The sequence below is a fragment of the Trichoplusia ni genome, chromosome 11, assembly GCF_003590095.1.
Source record: "Trichoplusia ni isolate ovarian cell line Hi5 chromosome 11, tn1, whole genome shotgun sequence".
NCBI classification, from domain to species: domain Eukaryota; kingdom Metazoa; phylum Arthropoda; class Insecta; order Lepidoptera; family Noctuidae; genus Trichoplusia; species Trichoplusia ni.
This window is the reverse complement of record NC_039488.1, coordinates 11,264,448-11,288,136: the sequence shown is the minus strand read 5'-3', so window position 1 is coordinate 11,288,136 and position 23,689 is coordinate 11,264,448. Positions and strand designations below refer to the sequence as shown.

Below are 23,689 nucleotides of genomic sequence, written 5' to 3'. Positions count from 1 at the left end.
GAAAAAAAATAAGTGTTTCCCCCTATATCATAGTAATCATTGTGGACCTTGACGGATCTATTAACCCTGTTAGCCACGGAGAGGCGGATACAACAAACTAATATCAATACTACTTACATAACACATGATTATACAATCTAGACGTAAATAGAACAGCCTGTATATAACTTAGAATTGTGAAAACCTTAATGGTCCCTTTCACTTGACATTACCGGCAAAAAAGTTCCTATTTAGATGAGGTCAGAGTACTTACTACTGCTAGTTGTACATATACTAAACTAGTTTTTTCCTGCGGCTCCGCCCACTTGGATGTTGATAATGGCTGATAGAAGACCGATGGACTGCAAAGACAACGGTTGGACGACTTGATATTATTATCATGGAAATTATATCATGCCAAAAATGATGACTAGCTAGAATCATCATATCTTTTATGCTCCTGCCTTGACGTAAGTAATGCAGTGTTATTTACATTCAAAATGACAGTTCCGTGGATGTCTCACAATAACGACATATTACACGCCCATTAATGTTATGCTTTCTATTATTATTTATTTTTGCATTGGGATTTAGGAGTTTAATGCTTTTGGGTCTTGAAAGTATCTAGTGTCAATTTAACGTTAAAAGTTTGGCGTGGTGACTCAACCAATCGGCTATCCCAAAATTTGTAACTGTTTGACAAAAAGCATCTGTTTTGTACAGATGCAGCGAATCTAACGATCACCGGTAAATAAAGCGGTTTAGGCTGTATAACCTCCCAACTAAATATTCTTACATACCTACACACACACAAAAGCATAACCTTCTTGCTCCCTCAATGGGATATTTAAAACTTATGTAAATATATTTTCAACCCTCAAAGATTTCTGCTAGGTACAACTCAACAACAACAAAGAATCTCTTGACAAAAGAAGTTTTTTCAGTTAAAAAGTTGATCGAACTTCAAAGTTTTTATTTAATTAACGGAGTTTTCTTACATAATTCATGAAGCAGATGATAACTTCATCTGGTATGTAGGTGTATAAAATTACTGAGTTTGCTGTATAAATACTTGCTTATATATTTTTTGTAGTTATTTATTTGTTTTCTCACGCAAATTTATCGTGCAGGACTAGTTTCAGACCCTACTGAAGTCTTTGTGAAATCTCTTTCTGAAAAAGCCTTTGTAAAATGAAGTTGTCAAAAAATGGGCTAACAATGGTCGATGTTCACCAATGCATGTTATGTATTTTGTGTAGGTATTGAATAGGGTGGTCGTGTTTAAAAGCTGAATGTAGAATATTAAAAAAGTATTAATATGAGGGCGAAGTAAGAGAAGAAAATATAAAACATGGGTAAAAAGCATTAGTGTATCCTCCATGCCATGTCGAGACTATACCTAGGTAGAATAAAAAAAAACACATACAATCATGTTTGAAATATAAAATACTTTTAGTAAACTAACAATTTAACACCCCTGCCAGCTATGTTCACTTACAGATATTACGGGGAATGCGTTCAGTCGACATAGTGCCCATTGTTTACCACCCTACAACGCTTGCATCCACCCCTCTACATGAAATGCAGAGGGGTGGATAGAGAGGTGGAGGGGTAGTTCTGTTGATGTAGTTCTGCAGATTTTCAATAGATGTCACTGTGCCAGTGACGTCACGTTTCTGAATGGCGGTGTTAAGATTTTCCGCGGTTTAATCACTACCCCGGGCGGAAGCCACTTCGGTATCGCTTCTCGGCCTTTTGGCTAAGATCAAAGTGTAGTATCTGTTCTTTTCAGCTTAATATCTGAAAGTTCCCTCACTGAGGGACCAGTATATTAAACTGATTTTTGTAAGCTGACGGGATGTTCGGGGCTCGCTCCACTCCCGTCACAGGTCGGCCCGGCATTGCAGTGCCGCCGGGATCGGCCCACATAATACTTTGAGAAAAGACCAGCCTCAAGGCGAAGTACGGGGGTAGTCCATTCTGTTAACTTAAAAAAGTTAATAGAGTGGACCATAAACCATGACACTGACGGGTCGTCACTCAGTCGACATGAGAGTATATCAGATATTATGTGTAGACCGGGAGAAGGGACAATTCCGGTAAATAACAAAATGAACTACCTCCTAAATATATGGGATATGTTACCAGAGTGTCGTTTGTGACATTAACAATAAAAGAGTATTTGACAAAAAAACTGTTTACTTTTTACAGTGACATTAAGAAAAGATAAGAAAGGAGAAATTGGATTACATTACAACAAAAAAGCAACAAACCATTACACACCGAGAGTAAAACATAGTGTCACTTGCTTAAACTGTTGCTGTGCTTGTAATGATTTATACTTAATTATTTATATTTTAATACTAAGCGGTCATTTTCGATGCTTTGTGATCCTGCTAAAATGCTCAACATTTAACTAATCATAAATTAGCAGTTCCATTAGGTACGGAATTTATTTGTTATTGTCAAATTTAGCTTACAATTTGCCGTTATTGTGTAGCATGTACCGTATATGGACCTAGATTATCCATTCAGGCCATAAGCTTTATGGTCCAATCTGCGGACTTTTTTTAAGTCAACAGATTGGACTACCCCCGTACTTCGCCTAGGGGCTGGTCTTGTCTCAAAGTATTATGTGGGCCGATCCCGGCGGCACTGCAATGCCGGGCCGACCCGTGACGGGAGTGGAGCGAGCCCCGAACATCCCGTCAGCTTACAAAAATCAGTTTAATATACTGGTCCCTCAGTGAGGGAACTTTCAGATATTAAGCTGAAAAGAACAGATACTACACTTTGATCTTAGCCAAAAGGCCGAGAAGCGATACCGAAATGGCTTCCGCCCGGGGTAGTGATTAAACCGCGGAAAATCTTAACACCGCCATTCAGAAACATGACGTCACTGACACAGCGCCATCCATCGGACAGTTGTAACATTAACTATGCAGGTAACCACCCCTCATGTATGCACCCTTTTGCTAATACTCCTGATACTATGATACTAGATGGTGCATGCAGTGCTTTGGTTTTTATGAGTTGCGTAATTTTCTGCCTGCGGTTTCATGTTCCTAATACTTTTTTTAATATGCAGTACCTTGCTCATGTTTACTGAGAAAAACATGCATAATTAAAAAACCAAAGCACTGCATATTAAAAAGTATTACATGAAACCGCAGGCAGAAAATGACACATTTTACTTTAAATTTAGCATAATTAATTCTAAGTAGGGTTGGATTGGATTTCTTATAGAAACAAAATTTTCAGGCAGTTAAGGTTTCCGGGGTTACTCCATGAAATTGTATAATTAACGTTTATACTTTGATTGACGTTACATATAAGGTAATTTCTTTGATATTTTCGATCTTTTGAAATCAAACCTTTGGCGCCTTCGAATTGAATGGCAACGAGTGCAATAACTACAGGTAAAATCCCACTCCTATAAAAAAACTTCGATAGTAAGAAGGCTTCCCCTTAAAAATAAAAAAGAACTCATTGTACGATGGTTACCAATTACCTGGGCAACTAAATACCTAAAAATCTACTTCCTAATACACAAAAAAAATCCTTTAGTAAACCTACAAACAATATAAATGTGAAAGTTTGTGGGGATGTGAGGATGCCTGCTACTATTTCAATCAAAAACTACTGAACGGATTATGATATAGTTTTGCACAGACATAGATTATACTCCGGAATAACATAACAATATTATACTCTGCAGTGACATCCAAATTCATCGTTCGTATAATTTCGGACAATGACATTTCAAAGTCAATTGACCTCTCACCTTAGAATTCCTCTATTAAGTATAGTTTACGGCCGGAGGGCATGACTAGACATTACTCTTTCACTTTTAACTTTCACACATTACAAGTATTATTTGTATGGAATAATAATGTAAAGCTTATTGCTTTGACAAGTCAAGAAGTTACGACATTCCTTAATGTCCAATAAAAAAAAAACTTTTGTTTTTATGTTTCTGCCCTACGGCAGAACGTATACCCAGTCCAGTATAGTCCATACCCAGAAACTATAAAAACTATACCTTTGAGAACCCATAAGTAAAAAATAATAATCTCCTCAAATATAAGCGGCTACATTTAAATAAATAAGAACATGACACAGTCCTAATTGATTTTCTCTTAGATTGTCCCATTATTGCAGTTTAAATTTTATTCTCATCATGCTTTCGTTTTTAGTCCAAAGTCGTGCTTGGAACGTGAATGAGTCGCTTTGATTCTAAACTAGCACATTTGTACTAGATTTAGAAGTTTTAAAGTTACCTAGTTAAACATAGATGATAACATCATGAAACTACAAAAGTGTGAATTGGGACTCAAATTACTAGATGGTTCAGAAAATAATGTTTTGAAGTTAAAATCAATCAACTCCTGCGTCAACCAAGTGCAGGCTACCGTTCGGGTAAGGGTCCACTGCCAGACATAGCCCCTGGTCCTAAGCCCTCCACAACCAGTTTTTCGGGCTTGAAAGCCCCACCCCACGCTTCGTTTGTTAATTCGTGGCTTCAATCAAGGACTCGTTTGCTCCACCGGTGGCTCCTGGGCCACTAACACTTTAGTTTACTAACTGTATAAGCTATTTCGGTCTCTCCAATTCTTAAGCGAATAATCTCATTTTTTTATTTTATCCTTCAAAGCAACTCTGAGCTCGCAGAGCGACTTTTACGTTTTTGTATGTACCAAGACGCATTGGTTGAATACTATTTTAGGTTACTGTAACGTCGCACGGACAGTCACTGCTGGGCAAAGATTGCCCCACAATGGGAGGTAGCAGATGAACGGCGCCGCTTTGGTCGGATAGGAAGCAGCGATGGGATGACCTAAACGCATATCGCGTAAGTTCGTTGCGGCTCAGGAAAGAAAATCGTGCAATAGCCTTTGCTCAGCTGTGTGATAGTGTGGCTAGGTGAAAAGAAATAAAAAATCACTGATATCTCACAAAACTAATGGTTTCAGATTCGGATACCATGCATGCCAGTTTCCAACCATATTCTCAAAATATTTCTTCATTATATTTGAAGAGGATTTTGCTTAGCAATAAAATATTCAAAGGCCGTTATTACTCCAAATCACACCTTTCAAAAGATTTCAATTTAACACACGTCTGCTTCCAAATTCAAATAGAACATAACACTTTTACTTTTTAATTTGCATGTTTACGTCAAAGCTTTTTGGGACGGCCGTAACTGTATTAAAAAGTAAAAAGGGATACCTTATAATTAAATAAAGCTCTCGTTTGAGTGTCCACTTTCATTTGGTGCGTAAAGTTCTTTTTCAGGCGTTTTTATTTAAGTTTGTTAGTTTGTCTGTCGAATGAAAGTATAAATAAGGACGCTTATTATGTAAAAGACAGAAAAAGCCTTTTAGTAAATGACATATTTTTAAAATCAAATTTTATACTCATACCTTACCCCTAAGGTTAGGAAAGACAAGTAAAAGGGGAAATCTAATAATCTCCACTTATTTAAACCCGAAACCCATGGACAAAGTTCAGCATGTTCTATTCATGCCTATACCTTAAAAAATTACCAGGTTTCTTACATTGAATACACGGACATAAAAACATATTATTTTAATAAAAATCGAACTATACCGTATTCTATTAGTCCCAATAAAACTAAAATTCGATAGCCGTCTTAAGGTTGGAATTTCATACTTCTATAGGTGTAATTCAGTAACCTTGTTCGAAACTTAGTTCTTTGAAGGGACGTTGCTATAGCAACCACCGAAAAACGTCAGAAAGACATTTTCACTTTGTATGAAATAACTTGACGTGAGACATACGTTTGGGAATGGTCTTAGGAAAGCTAAAGAGTAAAGATCGTGGTACAAAATTAACTCAAAGATAAACGAAAAATGCCAAGTTGTATATTCTTATATATTTGTTGAATAAGGAATTGGCGCTTGATAAAGATTTGATATGATGTAGGTAATAATGTGGTGCTTTTAATCAGTGCCTGCAAAATATGCAGGGTCAAAGGTAAGTACAAAGGTACAGGTTTTCTGCGCGTCTGGAGGAAGTTGGGTGGAATGGCTGGACTGACAGCGTCTCAAAGCCTATTCCCCTTACGCCGACTTGGAGCCTACGTGCGGAAGCTTAACAGCAGTTTTTCGTCTGTCTTGACTTCATTACTACAGATTCGCTAACGCGCAATGAGCAAGTGGTGAAAGCTTTCTTTCTCGACATGAGATTCTTTTGCCCTGAACTCATCATTTTTCCTGCTGATTCACGCATTGTCTTGGAACATAAGGAGTTTGCTGAACAATTTAATGTGTGCACCAGCCTGTACTGTGCTGCTGCAAACCCAAACAAGAATTAATGTGGCTTTTCATGCCAACCCCTCAATCGCGGCTATTATTTCAATAAACAGTTGACAAGCGGTAGGTATATATCGTAAGAAAAGTTGATTAGAAACGAAAACGTGCTAAGCCGCAAATAAGTTGAATTGTTTTTAATTGAGATTCTTCCAATTAAAAGAACTTTACGGTTATACCCAGATGCGGATAAATTTCAGACCAAGAAATATATAAAATGGCACTGTCGAATCGTGTACTTATTCTGTCAGACTTCCGTATTACATAAAATGAGATCGTTAAATAGACAATGCAAAAGAGGTTAGTTCAAAAAAGCCTTCTAATATCAACTGACATGAGAACATTTTTGTAGAAAGTGAATTAAAACGAGTTTGACATACACATGCGATAAGATCGTACGGGGAAGCGAACCTGTTGCATCGAACAATGGACTGACCCTCTACCACGTTCTCATACAGGAGAAATTTTGTCGCTGTGGAAGTGAGATGCCCGTACGAGAGTGTATGGCACTATCTCGCTTACACAATGCAAGCAGTCTTCAATGACGATCTCATAGTACAGGTTGATCGTTTCCGTTAAGGTAATGCGATCCTTATCATGTTATGTAAGTTAAGGCAAAACATTGTTAGGAGAAATAAGGTTGTATTGTTGGCATATTAGGCTATTATAACGAAGGTAAGCTGACCTCACATTCTGAGAAATTTTCGTGAAAGGAGAGGTCGGAGTATACTGGACAAACAAGCCTTGATAAAGTCGTGTATTGAATTAATTGCATTAGTGCCCATACCTTTGTTGGTGGCGAATTACGTTATTAACAATATTTTAGCAAAATGTGACTAACAGAGCAACATCTAATTTCCACATTGATTAATCAAACAAACTCTTTTACTTTTATAATCTATCTATATCTATACTAATATATAAAGCTGAAGAGTTTGTTTGTTTGATTGTTTGTTTGTTTGAACTCGCTAATCTCAGGAATTACTGGTACAAATTGAAAAAATATTTTTGTGTTCAACAGATCATTCATTGAGGAAGGTTTTAGGCCATAAACCATCACGATGCGACTAAAAGGAGCGAAGATACAATGGAAAATGTGGAAAAAACAGGGCAGATATAAATCATAACTTACCTATATATTCTAACCACGCGGACGAAGTCACGGGCAATAGCTAGTTATATCTATTTAAGTAGCATCTTTTTGCAATGCTCTGAATACGTATTTAAGAAGAATACCGTTTCTGGGACTTCAAGCTAATTTCACTCCAAATAACTAAATCGGGTTCTGATATGGTCGTGAAAGCAAAACAGACAAACAGTTAGACGTACTTGCGCATTTGAAGTTAACATGTAATACATATAGCTTAGACTTTCAAATAAGAATTAAAAAAATAACTTTAACTACATCAAAATTGGGCCAATATGTCAAAAACATTGACGCACAGAAATAACACTGAGTAAAAAGTTTCAATCAAATCGCTTTCCACCAGTATTTTCATGTACCAACCTAAAATATTAATGAGATCTACCGGCTGAAGTCAATTACAGACCTGTCAAATACACTCATCGAGTTTCGGTTTATCTTGCTTTAGAGTTCTCAACTAAATGGTTTAAAGTTTTATGAATAGAAAGAAATGAAAAATAGACTTAAATTGAATCACACAGTGTCAACAAGCGTTAAATAAAACGAGCTTTTGTGCTCGCTTTCTTGCTCCAATCTTGCTTGATCGATAGTAATAAAAATGCCAAACTCTGGTTGTGTGCTAAAACAAGATAAAAACTAATAATCTTCAAAGCCCACACAAGAGCTTCTACGCGACACTGGCAATTCCATGGAAAATCAAAATACAACTTGAAAAACTGGTAAGCCAAGTATTTTGACTGCAAAAACTGCGAATCAAAAATGCTAAACCTTGACTTTCTTTTTCATATTTGTATTTTGTTGTAGCGGCTACAATAATCAATCATTTGGAAAATTTATACCGACTAGCTGTCGTTCTTGAGACGCAGCCTGGTAACAGACGGTCAGACAGAGAATTCTTAGTCCCGTTTTATCCCCTGAAAATGGTTTATTTTCCTTATCAGGTCGTATAGAAGTATCTACGAATGTTCTAACATCCATAAATAATATTAAAGACTTGCATAACTTGAATTAGTTTGCGTCAATCTTGGAATCTCTCAAAATTGGAATTACTCCATTTATAAATTATTTTCATTCAGGCTTTAAACTTAGCCAATTATATTTTGACTTGCCTCTTTCAAATTAGGTACCTAATGGGCCTAATATTAAATAGGTGGCAGAAAACAGGTATTAAATGGTTAAAAATAATGAAGTAATTACTTCGTATGTTCTTACGAGACGGAATTATGAATCTTTAAATAAACACCTTATTTTTAGATATGGCGAGAAACTCTTTGGGAAGAATTGGAAGTGATAGACTTTTAATAACATAAACATGGGCCCCGATTCTGCTATTTACAATGGCCAATGAAGGAAGAAAAGTTAACTCAAAACGACACTTTTACTATTCTCTTTAGATAAAGAAGGTATAAGACGACACACTCAAGGTGAATACAATGAATTTTTCGTTAGTGTTTAAGAGAATAGGAATAATTTCAAATTTAATCCAATTGCCATTCAGTCATCGTCCATTGTAAATAGCAGAATTGGGGCCCTGAATTGCCGTGACGCAGTCTTCAAAGCTTCAATGTGTGAATTTAATCGTATTTAGTATAAGTATTAGTTAGTTTGACAGTCGTTACATGTGATCAGAAGCTAGAAAGTCTGACAACCAGTCTAACAAAGGGGTATCGTGTTGCCCAGGTAACTGGGTAGAGGAAGTCAGATAGGCAGTCGCTCCTTGTAAAACATTGGTACTTAGCTGAATCCGGTTTGTCTGGAAGCCGACCCCAACATGGTTGGGAAAAGGCTAGACCGATAATGATATTAGTACGAGTAAATGAGAATTATTGTGTTATGATTTCGGCATGTAAATTTGATTATTTTTAGTTTGGCCTCATTTTATTTTAAACTAAGTTTACTTAATGGATGGATTTACCTATTCTCTAACAAATCGTCGGTACTTGAATTAAATTATGATTTCCTTTACAATAAGAGCCATTTTCCTTTGATAAAAAGATTTGGGAACGATTTGAACGTAGTTAAAGGTCGTATTGAATCAAATATAATCCAATCTTTACTTTTCTTAAACCCACGCGTCTACTTTTTAGTATATACTATAACTTTGTCTATATAGAAGTATAGCTGTTGCCCGCGACTTCGTTCCCGTGGGTAGAAGAAGATGTAAGTTATGATTTATACCCGTCCTGTTTTTTTTCACATTTTCCATTGTATCTTCGCTCTTATTAGTCGCAGCGTGATGGTTTATACCCTAAAGCCTTCCTCGATTAATTGTCTACTCAACACAAAAAGATTTTTTCAATTTGGACCAGTAGTTCCTGAGATTAGCGCGTTCAAACAAACAAACAAACTCTTCAGATTTATATATTAGTATAGAGTATAGATTTTAAAGGAGTTACACATCAAATCTTATGGGACTTAAAAACTTTGGGACCAAAGAGACAAGCATTAACCTACCAATATCGTTTACTTGAAAATCGCCAAATTGCGGATTTCGGGTAGTGATCTCCACTCGGCCATCAGGTTACTCATTTTAATAATGGTTATTCTGCCTCAAGAGACAAACTCAGTTAAAAGTTGCTGACTTTACGTAATAGTGACACAAATCACATTGATGTGCTTTATAAATGATAGCCGTGCGTTTACGCTTGTATAATTTTGTTATAAAGGTATCTATACACCAACACCTAATAAAATTTCAATTATAAAAGACTATCGGTTGCCAGCTGCTGTTGGCGCTAAAAATTGAATATGATCCCACGGGAACAAAATACCGGGATAAAACTGCCCCGTGTTTTAATCCAAGTTTTAAGCTATCTGTGTATCAAATTTCGTTCAAATCCAGTCCAGTGGTTTAACTGCAAGAGTTACAAACTTTTGCGTTTATAATATAAATAATATATAGGATATAATAATATGTAGGATGAATTATAAGCCAATAATATGAAGGATGAATTTAAAGACGCGTGATGCTTGACGCATGATCTAACAACTAAATTGTTCCAACATATAATTTTAATATTTTAGTTTCCTAAAAATAAAATTACATATATACTCTAGTTATACCGTATATCCAAAGAAATTATACCTAAGTATTTGTTTTTCTTCTGTCATCGTTTGTCAACTTCAAACGTGCTACTCCTACATTTGCAAATTTATATCCGTTCGTACAAAAATAGAAATAACAAATGAGAATATACTTAAAAATGAACTCTTTTAGGGGTGTCTGTGGTAGGGAGACACCACTTAAAGGAGTGTAGAGCAGCATCTCTTTTCAACAGCAACACTTATTTTTCGATGTGGTAGCAGGCCCCAGTATGAAGCAATCTTTATGCCAATAAATCGAATGTCAATCACTCCGAGATTACCTGACAAGTGACTGATCCTCGTTGCGGTAACCACAGTGACATCGCGACAAATGACGATCATATGAATAAATTGTAAGTAGGTTTGAAAGTCTATTCAAGCATTATACTTGGTAAATATGAATTTGAAAGTGGGCTTAGTCTGACTTTTTGAATTTAATTTGGTTTTTGTGTTAAACAATATTATAAAAAACGACTCCCGCAGTAAGGAATTTAATCCTTGTGTCGCGGGGGGTTTACAAACATACAACTCACACGCACAAAGACACGCAGACTCAGAACAAGCATTCGAGGATCACACAAATGCTTGTCCTACGCGGGGATCGAACCCGCGACTCGTCGCTCACAGTGGTTTTGCCGGGATGACCTCAACCACTCAGCTATCCGTTCAGTCAAGTTTATAAAAACGTCGTGCAGATCAAGGCTGTGAGAAAACTACTTGTACAATCTTCTGCAGCCATCATCACTTTAGCCTTATGCCAACTCTGTTGGAGTAAGCTTCCAGTCTAAACGGATGCAGCAAGGAGCGACCGCCTATCTCCTAAACAACCTAGCTAAACAAAGTTACCTGGACAAATCGATAACCCTTAGAGACTAGACCTTAACTAGTCTGACAATAATGTCAGACTAGTTTTTAGCGCGACCCACAATGTTAAGTGCCTTCAGAAGGAAAGGAGGAACTCGTTATGGCATAGAGATGGTTACCCATGCACACCAACCTAGTCAAACATCTACCATAGTATTTAAATGGTCGGATTTTTTAAAAAGTGAGTAATATCGGCAAAATGAGGAAACAAATACTTTTCGATTTTCTAAAGCAGAACATTACCAAGGAAACTGTATGACTTCATTTAAAAATGTATTAAGCAATAAAAATTAAATATAACATAAAAGCTATGAACAAAAATAGTCTGTTTCATTTACATAATGTTTGCCGCTAAGCTCACAGATCAATACCAAACAGTAAGAATTTTTGAATAAATAGGTCCAACAGATGCCGCACCGCCAAACCGAAACCCAATTATTCGTTAATCTCCGGTGCCACAAGTTACTTTGAACTCCTTGGATGTTCATATAAAATATTATATTTGAGACGATGTTTACTCGTATAATAAATGCTTAACACAAAATTAACTCAATCAAAGCAAATATCTCGTAAACAGAAGAGTACAGTCGTGTTTTAGAGTCTCGTAAACAAAGGATTGATAGTATTATCATGTTTACTGAAGCTCCGCGGTCTACACGACTATCTGTCACCACTCTGTCTATCATGAACCATGGTGGATGGACAGTTGGACAAGAACGACTACAGGCAACGAAACTGGTAGCCGTCTTTTGAGGATTGGTAGGAAGAGGCGTCGAATCTATTGAAGATCAAAAGTCTTCCAAAATTAAAATTCCCGACAAGAAAACCCAAAATTTTCAATAAGATACCGTCAGCAAATTTCAAACTTAGCATGCAGCGTCGGCAGAAACATTATTTGTTCAAGGCTATTTCTGGCGTTTGATAAATAGAACCAAATTTACAAACAAACACCGGTCATTTGTTTAGATGAACTAATTTGATTATTTCGGAATACCTGAAGGGGTTAGGAATCAAATTCCAATATTCAAAGGTTGCTGATTTGATTAAAATGTGTGCTGATCTTGTTTGATTTGCGGACTGTATTTGTTTAGGTGCTCATCATTTATAACCCTTCAAATGAGAGGTGTTTTATTTTTGACGCCTTCGTGTTTTGTTTGGCTAAGTATCGTAGGTCTTTAAGCATACTAAACTATACCGTATTTTTTTAGATTTCAGTGGTATAATTGTTTCTGTATTATAAGCCTTGTTATTGTTTTTAATAGCTTTTGTTTTGAAAACTAAGCTGTTAACTAAATACACACCATAATTATTTACCATTTTTAAGTACTTACGTAAACAAATGAAATATAATTAGCTGTCTCAAACATACGTCTGGAATGAAAAAAAACTAGCAAGTTTAAAAATAGCTAGTTATTTATTCCATGAAGCTACTGAAACTGAAATCTAATTTAATTAAACCACTTTCAATTATACATATAATCCAAATTTATAATAGTAAATCAAAATTCAATGTTGATTTTAATACTCTATTGTCCAGAAGTAATATGTACTTAACATTATAGTTCATAGTAGAGAGAAACAGAAAAGCAAACAACATTACCTAACATTTTACATTAAACAAAGGAAATAATAACAACATTTCGAACGAAAATAAACTAACCGTCCAAACACAGATACAGTTGCCTTTAAAATTACTTTAAGTAGGTTCTGCGAGAGTTCGACCCAATTTTAATAGCTTCGGGAAATATTTATGTGTATATGGCATACACAAAGCGATGCTACATAGCAAAGAAACAAAAGCACAACCTAGGAAACAAAAATGAATGAATAATTTAATTAAAAAGTCAATTACAGGAAAGAGTGCACCGATAGCCGAGTGGTAGAAGTGACCAAGCAAAACCCATCGAGCGCAATGTGCCGCGGGTTCGATCCCCGTGTAGAACAATCAATTTTGTGATCCTCCGAATGCCAGTCCTAGGTCTGGGTACCTTTGTGCATGGGACTTAAATATTTATGAAACCGTGACATAAGGATTAAATTCCTTACTGAGGGCGTAATTTTATTAAGAAAACAGCGTCGCATCGTAAGGTTCCCTTACTTTGTATAAAGCAGATAATGAAGGCTATATTATAAAACGGCTAAGTCCAATCATACTTTAGTTCATAGGTCATATGAAGCTATAATGATACTGTGACGAATGAGCATAGCAAGTGATTGACCATTAGCATGAGTCCTTATTTAGGACATGACAGTTTTGTCTCGGATACACTGTCTCACTCAGTTAACAACAGACTAATGTCTTGCTTAGCCGTACTTACAGTGTATCCTACTATTCTAGCCCTTATCCTAATCCTACTATATTATAATCGCGAAAGTTTATACATAGATAGTTTATAAGCAGGATTTGCACATTCGTTTTTATCTCACTTTTATGTTCTCATGGGATCTTTTTTGATATGTAGCGGGCGGACCCGTGGGCAATAGGTAGTCTTTGAATAACTTAATATATATTTATAAAATTGATTTATTTTTCTATTTTTTGATTTGTTGCATCATTCAGTAATGTTTGATTTCAGTTTGTATTGGTTTTCCTTTTATACAATTGTACACCCTTGGCGGTGAACCATCTCATAGACTAGACGTTTTCGAACATATTATGTTTAACAAATAAAGTTTGCTTTGAATGATATGATTTTTAGTTTTAAAAAGATTTGCTCTCAATTGAGTCCTCTTCTTTCCATAACTTCTTGTGAAAGAATTACTTTGATTCGATAATGTACCCATCGCTTGTAAGGTGTACCCATCGCTTTAACCACTGTCGGCACGCCCAATAATATCAATTGTTTTTTTAAATGTATTTACTTAGTGTTTTCTCATTTGTCTCGTAATGGACGGAGATTTGACTTCGTATGATTACCTAATCAATATACATAATGTAACTTCTATTTTTGCTTATATACCTTTTTGAACTCACGCTCAAAGAATAAAGTTAGGTTAGTTTTCACTTTTCAGAGTATTATAAAAAAGTTATAGAAGATCCTAATCTGCTTTTTGCTCAAGCTACGTCGGGGATAGTTGATTTAGTCGAGTACCGTATTCTACGAAGGGGATTCGTATTCAATTACAACTATCAAACACCAACGTATAACAGAATTTAGGTGCTGTTTTTTTAAAGGGGGGAAGAAGGCTACTTCCAGAATCAATGGTGTGCCTGGTAAGGAATTCCTTGTCAAAGACGAAAATCTACACAAAGGAAAGATTAAAGATGTGTCCTGGTATTCACTAAAAAAAAACACAAATTTTATTAAGGAGGATTATTTAACTTCCGCGTCTAATGAAATTATTGCCAATTAGGCATGTCGAGTTATTACGTCATTACGTGGATAGCTCGCGGCAAACGATACCAGGCAATCTTTAAATAATATTTGAGGGATTAGTTAGGTACGTATATGTGTGAATGTGTGATTTTTGTGTATGAAAAGATCTGCTTTGAATGAATGAAAATGAAATGCGACCCAGAGTAAATAGATACCTATAGTAAAAAAGAAGAAAAAAAAATGTTTTTTTTTTATATTATAGTGGCAAAAGAATTTCATGATTTCTCAAAATTTCCGCTGTCTAGCTGTCACAGTTTTTAAGAAAAAACCTGGTTACAGAGGACGAAACCCCAAAAAAAAATACCACTGATTTATTCCATTTGTAGCCGATGAAATAAAAATGGAATAAATGAGTGGTATATGTAAGGAATGTAAGGAAGTATACATAATAGTACTGGCAACATATTCTAAATTCAAACTTACCCAACATAATGTTATGTTAGTATCTCGGTCCCGTCAATCTGTGACCCGGCTCCGTTGGCCAACTTGTGAACTGGACATGTGCTATCATTAATGTTATTTAGTATAGGCGTTTGATTGAAATTAAACTTTATGTGTTGAATATAAGGTTGGGATTGTATTGCAGTTGTGATGGTATTTTTATGGAAAATTTGTGTAGTTTATATTTCGATCAGTTTGTACGATATATTTGATTAGAAAACTTACAAACAAATAAAAAAAACTGGTGTTAATATTTTTACCCTATTTGTCACCAAATTTGTCATTATAGCGTGAACATGAATATCATCTTTGAAAATCCAAACTATCTAGATATAACGGTTCATGAGATAAACCCTAGCGTCGGACGGACAGACAGCCAGGGACCACTTAGTATTAGACCACTTAGGGTTCCTTTTACACTTTGGTTACGCAAACCTTAAAACACTTTTGGAATTCTAAAAATACATTTTTGATACGTAACTACTCAAAAACAGCAAAAAACTACTATTCACTTAAGTCTAGACAAATTTGTAGTTTGTATTCAAAAGGCAACAAATAGTTAAACATTTCTAGAAGCCTCTTCGAGTTACGTAAGAACCATTAGGGTTCCGCACGGAATAATAACGACACTTTGGTATAAGGAAGGAAAGTAGGGATGAAATAAGTACGCCGGTCATGTCGAGATGAGCCACAGATGATTATGAGATGACTGTTACTAAATATACTGTTTTCTTACTACTTCGTGAAGTACTATGGGTCAGAGCAGTGTTAATATATGTTCAATCTATTATCAAAGTGAATATTTGTTTGTATATTTGTTAGGTTACACCTTCTGGTTAAAATGTGTACGTATCAATTTTGATAGGTTGTATAAATTAATGGGATTGAGTTGGCAGTGATAAACCAAGTGCAGTCATGATGAAAACTGGAAATTTAATAACAAAAACTTTTTTTTCATTTATTTTTTAAAAACGACTCCTACAGGAATTTAATTCTTGTTTCGCGGGGTGTTTTACAAACATACAAATCACATGCACAAAGATACTCTGACTCAGAACAAACATTTGTGGATCATTCTACGCGTCGATCGAACCCGCGACACGTCGCTCCCAGTGGGTGCGGTGTGGACACCGCAATCACTCGGTATTTTTGTATTTAGGTACCTTGTATAGTATAATATACAAAATTATATTTTAAAGACAAAATATATATTTTTTTATCTATTTAATCGACTGGACGTGACATTTCTTAGTATTCCTACAATTACTTACTACTTTGAAAGTTATCGAGTGTCATACATTCATACATGTCTGAATGTGGCGTTTTCTAATACTTATCAAAACGGCCTGCACCAGACTGAATTACAAATCAATGTCCGCGCAAGCAGACAGTCACGCTTGCATACAAAACGTTTTCTTAATTTCTCAGAATTGCTACTCAGTTCAAATAATTGGCATCGGTGTTGTGTTGTTAACAATCTTATACATAACCGACAAATAAAATAACATAGTGTGATATTAATTTCTCTTTTTTTCACTAACAGTGGTTTCTTATTTAACTTAGAAAACAGTACTCTAATTCGAACAAAAATGCCTAGTACCTACCTACATTTTGAAGAAAACGATTTCATAATTATGCGCAATATTAGGTATAAAGCCAGATTTTATATAGCGTAACCTAACATTTTTCAAGATTCTTATTTCTTATATCATGGTTTCTTTCTGATATTCTGATACTGATTCTCATCAGAATCAGTGTTCGATACATGAACAAATGCTATATAAACACATGACAGGAGATGGACTCTAAGGCTACCGACTTGAAACATAATCACCTATCTCGTGATAAATACTAAGTTTTACGATAAAATTTGTTGTTCTATTTTCAACTACTAAAATAATTGCTGCGATATTTTAAACTCCCGAGAGAGGTTCTATTTCAATTCGACTATCTTTGTTGATAAAATTTAAAAAGGATGAGAAAGTAGGTTAACCTAGTTCAAGTTGAACGGATTCAGCCTTTGATAGGGCTAAAAGCCAGATTTTTGCTGATTCACTCTGAGATAAACTCAATAACGCTTTTATCGAGACCTTCGGAACAGCTGTTTTCACAACCTCAAAACTTTCAAGACAATCCGGTAAAGAAAACTTATTTTAAAACGTACCTACCATTTGAATTTTCTATGAATTATTTAGCCTTTTCGTACGAGACGACTTTGATCATAATAAAAATATTTGCTTAGTTGGTTAGGTACTTACTTTTTCAATAAGAATTCAAAAATAAGGTAGAAAAAATTTATGAGATCACATTATTAAAAAAAAATCGACACCCGCGTTAAGGATTCTAATCCATATGTCGCAATTCGCAAGGGATAACACAACGCCCAAACCACACAACGACATCCCGTCTCAGGACAACCATTCGTGGATCACACAAAACCTTGTCCTACGCCGGGATCGAACCCGCGATAGGTCGCGAGCTCGTTTGGTGTGGAACTCAAGTATAGTCTACCATAGTTTCAATGACAGCATTATTCCGTAACGGATGTATCGATTTTTCGTAAAACTGTATACTTTAATTTACCATAAAACGACATCAAAGGTGCTTTGTGTTCAGGGTGGGCGTTACATCTCAGATAAGAGGTTGTCGTAATCTATTATTCCGTGTCGACTAAACCCCATTAATTCAACCCCGCAGTTATGACAGCTGTTTCATAAAGCTCAACTTTTAAATTACTTCTGCTTATTTTGGTTTGATCAGTACCTTTTTAAACGGTACCGTTTAATAATAAATTGTTTTTGATAAGGGAATTAGATGTCAAAGAACCGTTAAATAGGTTTTGAGTTTCGTCAACTAATTTCCTACCATACTTTGATAAGTGGTAGAATTAGTTGTGTAGTTAAGCAATTACATTTATGACACGCACGGATAGCCGAGTGGATGAGGCACAGTAGTATTATTACACTGTGGATAAGGTCAACTCGCCAATCCCACTGAGAGCGACGTGTCGCGGGTTCGATCCTCGCGTAAGGCAAGCATTTGTGTGATTTACGGATGCTTATCCTGTGTCTCGGTGTCTTTGTGCAAGTGACGGAGTGTTTACAAAATCCCCGCGACACAAGGATTAATTTTTAAAAGCAGAAGTCGTTTTCGCCGTGTTCAGAAAAAAGGAAAAGAGAGACAGTATTAAGTTGGACGAAGTATCTTGTATCGATAAGAAGACGATATAAGTATTTACGAAAATACATGCCTAATATAAAAGTTGATTGTGGCATTAACCCAACCCTTCCAAACTTGCGCAATAACACGGTCAAGTTCTATCAAGTAATTTTATTGTTCCCTTGTACTTCTAATAAACTAGCTATTATTTCGCTCTCAAATACAATTTAATGTTTAAAGATCCTGTAAACTCATGTTTAAGTTGTCATAAAAGGAACTTAGCCAGCGCCTGCGGGTATTGTTATACATTTCGACAACAACTCGACTTGCTATTAATATTTCATAAGGCATTTCAAACTTTAATATTCAAGATGTTAGAAAAGTAGTTTATTATTTTAGTACGTAACTTGAAGAGTTACCTCGAGAAAAATATAAAAGTTTTTCGAAGTTTATGTATATATAAAAGAAAGAAATATATATATATATATATATATATATTGTAGAGTAGAAATACTTTACGTATATATGCTGCTATATTATTGTATGTTCTAGGCTATCCTAAGCCAGTTCTATGTCGGGGTTCCTATAATAAACACGTATTATTTGAAACAATCGTTTGATTCCACACCCGACACCTCATGGCGACCCTGCCAGAGGCGCGATTCGGGTTCGCGAAAGTATTTACATTCCGTTGCCCATAAAAGGGTTTCTCAAGAATTACATATGAACTCTGGACGTGGCTCAGTGCAAAGTTATAATAATGAATGTTACTAAGCAGCTAATCTTTATCGCGACACCTGTTCGCTGTGTGTTGTTTCTGTATTCAAGTCCACTTTATTACTTAATTGTCGAAAATGGGAAAGTCTGTATCTAAGGAAGAGGTACTCATTGCGCAGAACGCTGGTGGTTCCAATGGAGCAGATATTACTCAATTTATGGCCCACGCAAGTGTCACGAGTATAATACTACTGATGATTGTGACGTTCATCATTTGTCTGGGAGCCTGTTACGTCCTGATGATATTGTATAAAAAGTGTCATGGGCATCTGATGCGGCAGGAAATCTTGCGACATTCTCTTCGTCGAGTGGTGCCCAGGCTGAGAAGGGCACAGGATACAGGTGAAGCTTCTTACAAGACGGAGGACGTGTGATTTTTTTTTTCCTTTCCTTTGAGGAAGTAGTGAGTGCGCGATAGTGTTTACGTCAAGTGATTAAATCGGTAAAAGTGATTAAACGGCCATGTGTGGCGTGTATCTTTCCTAGTACAGTCGGTTACAAGTTTTTTTTTTTGGGAACTTTAATGTTTACTTTTGTTTAGATAAGACTTAACATTATTATGTAATACTTATGCAAAGTCATGTTTACATTAAAATTATATTGTTATTATAATTTTGTGTCTTAAAAGGTAATGGCCCAGAATCTTAAAGAAATTTATGAAAAACTTAAAGGTATAAAGGAATATCTAACCAAATTAGGGCCAAGTCGTAGGACACAAAATATTATTCAAAAGAGGCTTAATGAAAATAATATAATTTATGGCGAATATTTGATTATTAAATCAGATTTAGAAAATCAGATTAAAAAGGGAGAAGTTAAGAACAGTGATTTGGATAGTATTCAAGTTTTATGTACCGATATTAGTAATTTATATTCTCGTATAAATCAACTTTGTTCCAGTGGTATAGAAAAGAAAATTGTCAAAATGGAAAAGTTCCAATTAAAAACAGCGGCTGCTCTATTACCTGTTATGAGTTCTGACGAAGAAGTGACGAAGCGTTTAATATCTGCTATAGAACTGTATAGTTCTATGATAGAGAAGGATGACGAACAGTTGTTGGTTAATTTTGTTTTGAAAACGCGTCTTTCTGAAAGTGCTAAATTACGTTTGCAACAAACATACTCCTCATGTGATGAGCTAATTAAGGAAATGCGTTTACACCTTCTCACAAAAAAATCTAGCAATGCTATTCATGCAGAAATGGTTAATTGTAAACAAAAATCAAATACAATTGATGACTTCGGAAAGAAAATGGAACAACTGTTCGTTGATCTCACTATTTCTCAGGCAGACGGGAATCCAGAAGCTTTTAACATCCTGAAACCGATTAACGAAAAGTTAGCGGTTAACAAATTTACTAATGGTTTGCGTAACAAAAATTTAAGTGTGATTTTAGCAGCTCGAAACTACACTACTCTCAAACATGCCATTCGGGCGGCGAAAGACGAGGAGCTTGTGTCCAGTCAGGATGACTCAAACTCAACTGAAGGTGAGATTTTGGTGGCCAGCGAAGAAGGATCAGGTGAGTCAACTATGCATAACAGATTTTTCAGAACTCCATCAAATTATCGTGGTCGTGGTGGCCAAGGGAACTACCAACGGTTTCCTAGAGGAGGATATTTCAACCAGAGTTGGCAACGGTCATCGAGATATCAGAGATACCGAGGTCGTGGTACATACAGAGGACAGAGAGGAAAATATCAAAATCGAGGTATGTACCCTTTAGAGCCAAATATCCCTCAGTCAGAAATTAACAACAGTAATAATACTAGTGACCTTGTTCAACCCTCAACTTCCGAGGACAATACGAATCAGTTTTTTCGTGCCTAATTTATTTGCATATGAATTTAGTAATTATGTTAAAGTTCCTTTTAATAACACAGAATATAACTGGTTGGTAGATTCTGGTGCTAGTATTTCAGCCGTGAAAAATGAGATAGTCGCTCATTGGAACTTACCAATCCATAATCAAAACATCATTATAAATGGAATTGGTGGTCGAATAACAACTATCGGATATGTTTATTTAAATTTATCTTTAAATGGTCACACATTCCAACATAAGTTTTATGTAATCCAAAACCTACCATGTTATACTGAAGGTATATTAGGCCAAGATTTTCTAACTAAACATAGATGTGTTTTAAATTACAAACATAATACATTAACTTTAGGTCAGAATTTAATTTTACCATTACATATAGGTAAATTAAATAGAAATGTTTATATGAATATACCACCAAGGTGCGAAAAAATTTTTTTCATCGATACTAATGAAACCGAAGATTGCGTTGTAGTCTCAGATGAGTTAAGTGAGGGAGTTTTTCTAGCTGGAGGTATAAGTAAGCCAGAAAATGGTAAAATTCCAATTCAAATAATGAATACTTGTGAATCGGAAGTATCGTTAAGCTATTTTAAACCTAAACTTGAAAAATTATGTTATTACAAAGTTTGTAATTTTGAGAAGTCACCCATAACGGTAGATAGGGTCAAAACATTATTAAATTTATTAAAATTAGATCATTTGAATGGCGAAGAAAAATCTTCCATATTAAACATATGTGCAAAATTTTCTGACGTGTTTCATATTTCTGGAGATAAATTGGAAGTATCAAAAATCAGCGAACAAAAAATACGTTTAAAACCGAACACTACACCAATATATACCAAGCCTTATCGTTTACCGTTTTCGCAACGTGAGGAGCTAGACCAGCAGATTAGTGATATGTTAACTGATAAAATTATTGTACCATGTAGTAGTGAATGGGCTAGCCCTGTTTTACTGGTCCCAAAAAAAGAAAGTGGGGATGGCTCTAAGAAAATGAGACTTGTTATAGACTTTCGTAAACTCAATAATTGTATTTTGGATGACAAGTTCCCACTCCCTAATATTACTGATATTTTGGATGCATTATCTGGGTCAGTTTATTTTAGTCACCTTGACCTTTACAAGGGTTATTTTCAATTGGGCATTACAAAAGAAAGTAGGCCGTGTACAGCATTCGTAACTTCGTCGGGACAATACCAAATGACTCGACTTCCCATGGGTTTGAAGACAAGTCCAAGTTCTTTTTCAAGAGCTATGACAGTGGCAATGTCTGGGCTTCATTACGACAAATGTCTCGTTTATTTAGATGATTTAATTTGCTTTGGACGCAATTTAGCCTTTCATAACAAAAATCTCATTGATATAATGCTTAGACTACGAAAAGTGAACCTAAAACTAAATCCAGACAAATGTGACTTTCTGAAAAAAGAAATTTTGTACTTAGGTCATATTATATCAGCTGAAGGTTTAAAACCAGATCCGTCTAAAGTAGCGGCATTGCAAAATTATCCAGTTCCTAAAAATACCGATGATGTTAAAAAATTCATTGCCTTTGCAAATTACTATCGAAAATTTATACCTAACTTTGCACTTTTAGCTAATCCTTTAAATAATCTTTGTCGAAAAAATATAGAATTTGAGTGGAATGAAGAATGTAATAATTCTTTTTTATCACTAAAAGAAAAGTTAATATCGCCTCCATTGTTATACAATATCCTAATTTTGATAAAAGTAATGTGTTTTTACTTAAAACAGACGCATCTGGCTATGCAATCGGTTCAGTTTTAAGTAACAGCGATGGTAGACCAATTGCTTACGCAAGCCGTACCTTAAATAAAGCTGAAAAGAATTATCCAGTTATTGAAAAAGAATTGCTGGCTATTGTATGGTCTGTTAAATACTTCCGTCCTTATTTATTTGGTCGCAAGTTTAAAATTCAAACAGATCATCGTCCTTTGGTATATTTATTTGGCATGAGAGAGCCTAGTAGTAGACTCATGAAATTCCGACTGACACTTGAAGAATATGATTTTGATATAGAATTTGTGAGGGGAAAAGATAATGCGGCAGCTGACGTTCTATCTCGTATAATAATAACGTCAGATGAATTAAAAACTATAAATAATGAGTGTTTAAATGTTATGACGCGCTCAAAAAGAAAAGCAATGATAGAGAAAGATAGTTATCATCAATCAGATATTATTAGTACAGGTAATCAACTGTCGGATCAGCCAAATGTCGTTGAAGTACTCAAAAAGACTAATAGAGACGTTGAAATTACATTACTTGACAGGGTAACTTTACGTAAATTAACAAAGAAAGAAAGTTATTATGAGTCATTAAATAAAATTTATTATTATTTTCCTTCTAAGTCATCCATTTATGTTGATCCGAATTCTTTATCAGCAATAACGCGAGACGTGTTGTTGAGAGATTTGGAATACATTTGTAAGAAGAATCAGATAAGTGAGCTTATAATAATTAAGAAAAGGGAAAATATCAAGTTTATGGAACTCATTGTGGAGGAAATAAATAAAAATGTAACTTGGAAGGGTCCTAGACTTTGTGTCATTAATGATGTTCGTAGAATAGAAAATAAAGATACTAGGAGAATTATAATTAATGATTTTCACTTGTTACCTACAAGTGGCCACGCGGGAATCAAAAGAACACTAAACAATATAAAAAAGTACTACTATTGGC

At 35.3% G+C, this 23,689-nt stretch overlaps 1 protein-coding gene and 2 non-coding genes across 3 annotated transcripts in view; 1 reads left to right on the top strand and 2 right to left on the bottom strand.

Moving 5' to 3' along the window:
* The window catches only part of LOC113499058 (fibroblast growth factor receptor 3-like), a 138,587-nt gene that overhangs the window by 87,148 nt on the left and 27,750 nt on the right, over positions 1-23,689 (bottom strand). The window lies entirely within an intron of this gene.
* LOC113499121 lies at positions 1,719-1,911 on the top strand. Its single transcript, XR_003401079.1, has one exon. It is a non-coding gene; the product is annotated as a U2 spliceosomal RNA (small nuclear RNA).
* LOC113499125 lies at positions 2,610-2,802 on the bottom strand. Its single transcript, XR_003401083.1, has one exon. It is a non-coding gene; the product is annotated as a U2 spliceosomal RNA (small nuclear RNA).